Genomic DNA, 6,349 nt, shown 5'->3' on the forward strand with positions numbered 1-6,349 from the left:
AAAATTCAAATGTAACTGTATTTTTGTAACTGTTTGAGTGGGTTGGGACTTAATGAGAGGACTTGTTATTTTAACAAATTTCCACCCAAATTATCTGATTAAGTCCGATCCCTTAATGCATACACCTCTAAGAGTCTTCACTCTCTCCCTTTCTTCTTATCATCCAGTGTCGACCCCTAACAAATTCATACAGAGTTTGAATTTGTGTAAGGTCACAATCTTTGTTCTCATATCTGCTGGGTTTTCCTCAGTGGGAACCTTTTCGATTAGAAATCTTCCTTGAGTTACCTTTTCTCTTATGAAATGGTAATTAATCTCCACATGTTTGGTTCTGTCGTGAAAGACAGGATTTTTACACAAGTGGATGCAACTTTGACTATCTGAATAAACTGTAGGGACCTTGCATTTGAGATTTATTTCTTTCAATAGACCATGAATCCATAAGGCTTCCTTTATTGATTCTTTCACTGCAATGTACTCTGATTCAGTAGTGGATAATGCCCTCCACCTTATACAATTCCCTCCTAGCAAGAAATAATATACTGATGTAGATCTACGTTTGTAACGTCCTACTTCCTTAGAGTCGTTACTAAGTGAGTTTCAAACGTGTAATTAACTCGCTAATCGAGGTTTTAGGTTAAAAGTGTAGCTAAACTGTAATCAAAATCATACAATTTGAAAATGTAATCATTCATTGAAATTTTATAGCGTTATACATTTGGGATCCCAAAATACTGTTTAGAAATATTTACAACTCAAAATATAATTAAAGTCAACTATACGATAAAATTAGGTTTAATACACACCATCTCCCAAAAAATACCCTGGTAGTGGTAGCTAGCAGGTCGAACATGTACACGCTGCTTCACACTCTCCGTACTCATGGTTGATCGACCTTTCCCTTGCCCTTATCTACACCATAGAGCACCCGTCAGCCGAAGCCCAGTAAGAAAACTCCACACAAGCAATCAACACATGCACAACTATCAATTAGCATACAACAAAGCTGCCAACAGGCTAAACACATAACGACCATGCTATCCCAGGCGCCTTACCAGGCTCTGGGTTCGCGGTCTACACCGTGAGGATATCCCAGGTATCCAATAGGGGTCTCACCCTGGCAACTTGCACTCCGCGTGCTTAACGCTGCCCCCAGCCCCTTGCTGTACTTAGCCTTGCCGTTCTCGGCCTTCGCCGTTCTCGGCCCTTGTCATACATTTACAGATATGCAACACATAGCATAAACTTAACAAATACTTAAGCTAATACAAACATAATTAATAGGCTGCACCCTGCAACACAATCACATGGGGCCGTGACCTGCAATACAAACTATAGGACCACACCCTACTCTACAAGTACAATAGTTTTCTTACCTGTGTTCCGAGCTTTCCGAGCACCGATTTCCCGAGCACAGTCCTCTAGTCCGTGCCTCGCTAAAAGCCTAGTCACAACATATCAACAGCATCCATCCATCAAGTTCTATTCCATTAAATAACTTTGGGTTATAATTCTAATATCTGAGACTTTGAATTCTATCAATCCGGGTGATAAAATCCATCCCAAACCTTAACTTTTGGATTCCCAAGCCTAAATACTTCTCGGAGTCCAAAAACCACTAAGCGCTGCGGCCCCAAGGCCTTGTGCCGCGGACCGCCTCAACCAGAAACCAGCCTCCCATTTTAGCCTATGCGCGTCGTGGCCCAACCTATAGGGCGCCACGGCCCGCCCCTCTTCCTGGCCTCCCAAATGTTCTAGAGGGCTGCGACTCACCAAGAACAATGTCGTGGCGCGGCCCTTCGAACCAAGAAAAATCCCCCATTTTCACAACTAAAACCAAGCCAATTTACCCCAAAATCACTCTACCAACTCAATTTAATCACCACAGAAGTTCTAGAATAGTCCCAGCAACAAAACCTAACAAAAAGCTAGCTCAAAACCTCATAAAATCTCAAATTCAATCTTCAACTTCAAAAACTCAAGAAAGCTAAAGACTCAGTCAATAATTACATAATCTAATGGCTAAAATCACAGTTCAAAGCTTAACTTATCATCTGCTTGAATCCACAAGTTGAAACTGAGCTAATCCCCAAGTTTAGAGCCCAAATTCCTTGATTAATCTTCAATGTTTCCCTTGGTAAGGTTTAGAGAAAATAAGAGAGAGAAAAAAAATGTTTGGGTCGGTTTATCAAATTCGGAGTGTTTCCTAAGTTTTGTTTTACTTAGCCTAAGTCACCTAAGTTACCTCCAAGGCTTGGGGTACCAAAAATGTCCCCGAGGGCAAAATGGTAAATCTCCCCAATAATCCCTCCTAAATGTTCTAACTTCAAATATATCTCAAAATATTTATTTTCATAACCCGATAACCCAGTAAAATGTCTAATACCCGAAATACCCCTTGACTCGCCCCGAGTCGGGTTTCGGGTCCTGTTGTGACTTCCTGGCCAAACCGCTCCCTAGGACTGTCTTGGATCGTGCATCTCAAATATATCACCACTCACACGTGGTGACAATCATAATATACACAAATATTGCATTTATGCCCTCAATGGGCTAAAATTACAAACATTCCCCTAATAACCAAATGGGGTCCTCATGCATATTTAATTCACCTAAACATGCATTTCTAATCACATACTCATCAAATTCACATAATAAGTCACTTATTGCCCTCCAGACATGCTAATCAAGGCCCTAAGCCTTATTAGCAAATGTGGGACGCTACAACTATCCCCTCCTTACAGAAATTTCGTCCTTGAAATTATGTGAATAATTCGGGATACCGCTCCCACATATCTGATTCAAGTTCCCACGTCGCCTCCTCAACCTTGTTGTTCCTCCACAGCACTTTCACCAAGGCGATGGTCTTGCTCCGCAAGACTTTATCCTTCCGGTCGAGAATCTGAACCGACTTCTCCTCATATGACAAATCTTGGTCTAGTTCCAAGTTCTCATAACTCAATACATAAGTCGAATCTGATACATTCTTTTGGAGCATAGATATGTGAAAAACATCATAAAGCCCTGATAGAGCTGGAGGCATCGCCAATCTGTAAGCTACCTCTCCAACCCATTCCAGAATCTCAAAGGGGCCAACAAAGCTAGGGCTCAGCTAGCCCCGAACACCAAATTGTTTCACTCCTCTCAAAGGTGAAACCCTAAGGAACACATGGTCACCGACTTGAAACTCTACGCTCCTGCGTTTCAAGTCCGAATAACTCTTCTGGCGACTCTGGGAGGCGAGCATTCGAGCTCTAATCTTTTCAATCGCCTCATTGGTCTTTTGAACCATCTTAGGACCCAGGCACCTCCTCTCACCCGTCTCTTTCCAATGGAAATGTGATCTACACTTCCTCCCATATAGCATCTCATACGGAGACACTCCAATAGTCGCATGGTAACTGTTATTATATGAAAACTCAATCAATGGGAGATACTTACTCCAAGATCCTCCAAAATCCAATACACAAGCTTGTAACATATCCTCCAATATCTAAATCATCCTCTCAGATTGTCCATCCGTTTGAGGATGATAAGTGGTACTAAACTGCAACTGCGTGCCCATAGCCTTCTGTAAACTCTCCAAAAACTTGGAGGTGAAGGTGGGGTCTCTGTCGAATACTATCGACCTCAGAGCCCCCATGAAGTCGAACAATTTCCCTCACATACAGCTCGACATATTGCTCCACAGTATAAGTCGTCCTGTCAGGTTAAAAGTGGGCGGACTTGGTATACATATCCACAATCACCCATACTGAATCATGCTGTCCCACGGTCTTTGGCAAACCAACCATGAAGTCCATGGTGATATCCTCCCACTTCCACTCTGGAATCCCTAGAGGCTGCAATAACCCCGCTGGCCTCTGATGTTCAGCCTTTACCTGCTGACAAGTTAAGCACTTGGCCGCATAATCCACCACGTCCTTCTTCATTCCTGACCACCCATACAAGGCTCTCAGATCTTGGTACATCTTTGTCGTACCTTGATGTAAAGAATAGGGAGTGGTATGAGATTCATCCAAGATCTCTCGCTGAATACCAGAATCTATTGGAATACAGATCCGACCTTTGTACTTCAGTAATCCCATCTCCGAGATAGAGAAGTCCTTAACCGTCCCGACTAAGACACTCTCTCTGTGCCCTCTCAACTAGGGATCCTTCCACTGCGCCTCCTTGATCCTCTCAAGGAGTGTATACTGAAGAGTGATGTTGGCTAACTGGCCAACCACTATACCCGCTCTAGTCATCTCCTCAACTAACTTACCAGATATGTGCCTCGAACTGAACATTTGTCCTAGGCCCTTCCGACTCAATGCATCAGCCACTACATTAGCCTTCCTAGGATGGTATAGGATATCACAATCATAATCCTTTACCAATTCTAGCCACCGTCTTTGGCGCATATTCAAATCCTTATAAGTAAAGAAATACTTCAAACTCTTATGGTTGGTGTATATTTCACACTTTTCACCATACAGATAATGTCTCCAAATCTTAAGTACGAATACCACCGCTGCCAACTCCAGATCATGTGTGGTATATTTCTTCTCATACTCCTTTAGCTGTCTCGATGCATAGGCTATCACCTTTCCGGCTTGCATTAGCATACACCCTAAACCCTGTCTAGAAGCATCACAGTAAACCACAAACTTCTCATTGTTTGTCGGCAGACTCAACACTAGAGCGATGATCAATCATCGCTTCAGTTCCTTGAAACTATTCTCACACCTGTCTGTCCACACATACTTAGTCTTCTTCCTCTTCAATTCAGTCAAGGGTGTAGCTATCCTGGAGAATCCCTCAACAAACCACCGATAATACCCTGCCAATCCTAGGATCCTCCTAACTTCTGGTATACTGCTCGATCTAGGCCAATCCCTCACTGCCTCAATCTTACTTGGGTCAACTAGAATCCCCTCCTTACTGACAATATGGCCAAGAAACGTGACTTGCGGTAGCCAAAACTCGAACTTGCTGAACTTAGCATATAACCTATGCTCTCTCAACCGCTGCAATACTAAACATAGATGCTGCTCATGCTCTATCTTTGACTAAGAGTACACCAGTATGTCATCAATAAACACAATCATGGACTTGTCCAAGTAGTCCTTAAAAACCATATTCATCGTGTCCATAAAAGCTGATGGGGCGTTGGTTAATCCAAATGACATAACTAGGAATCCATAGTGTCCATATCTTGTGTGGAAAACAGTCTTTGGTATGTCTTCCTCTTTAATCCTTAACTGATGGTAACCTGACCAAAGATCAATCTTAGAAAACATTGTCTTTCCTTGTAGCTGGTTAAACAACTCGTCAATCCTAGGTAATGGGTACTTGTTCCTAATAGTCAACTTGTTTAGCTCTCTGTAGTCAATACACATTCTTAAAGATCCATCATTCTTCTTAACAAACAACACTGGAGCACCCCATGGCGAGAAACTTGGTCTGATGAACCCCAAATCTAGTAACTCCTTCAATTGAATCTTCAATTCCTTTAACTCTGTCGGAGCCATTCTGTAAGGTGCTCTAGATAGTGGCTCCGCCCTTGGTGCCAACTCTATAACAAACTCGATCTCTCGCTGTGGCGGCAACCCTGGCAGGTCTGCTGGAAATAAATCTAGAAACCCACATACTAATCTGGTCTCACTCGGTCCATCCGACACAACCCTAAAGGTATCAACAATGTTTGCTAGGAATCCTATGCAACCTTCCTACATCAGGTATCTAGCCTTCAGTGCTGAAATCACCATTCTGCGATTGCAGTCAATCGTCGCCCCATACCTTGATAACCAATCCATCACTAGAATCATATCGAATTCATCCATCTCTAACTCAATCAGATCAACAGAAAACTCCCTACCGTCTATCTCTGCTGGCAATGCTCTAATCCATCTCCTAGAGGCTACTAGTTCCCTAGTCAGCAACAAAGTCTGAAAACCCCTAGCATACAAATCACTAGGTCTACACAGTTGGTCTATCACTCTAGCAGACACAAATGAATGAGTAGCTACCGAATCAATCAATGTAGTATAAGAAGAACCAGCACTAGAAATCTAACCTGTCACAACCGAGGGGCTAGCCTCAGCCTCAGTCTGAGTCAAGGTGAATACTCTGTCAGGAGCGAGACTGTCGCCCTGCTTCGACTCCTCTTTCCTGGCTTGTGGGCAGTCCCTCTTCAGATGGTTGACACTCCCAAAAATAAAGCAGGCCCTGATCCTGCATTCTCCCTGATGTCATTGTCTGCACTGAGGACACACTGGGAAGACTTTTAAATTTGACAAATGTAATGACCCACTAATCTAGACTATTTGGACCATTAATGAAACTATACATAAAACTTACATTTTTA

Source organism: Humulus lupulus, chromosome 2 (assembly GCF_963169125.1).
Source record: "Humulus lupulus chromosome 2, drHumLupu1.1, whole genome shotgun sequence".
Classification (NCBI taxonomy): domain Eukaryota; kingdom Viridiplantae; phylum Streptophyta; class Magnoliopsida; order Rosales; family Cannabaceae; genus Humulus; species Humulus lupulus.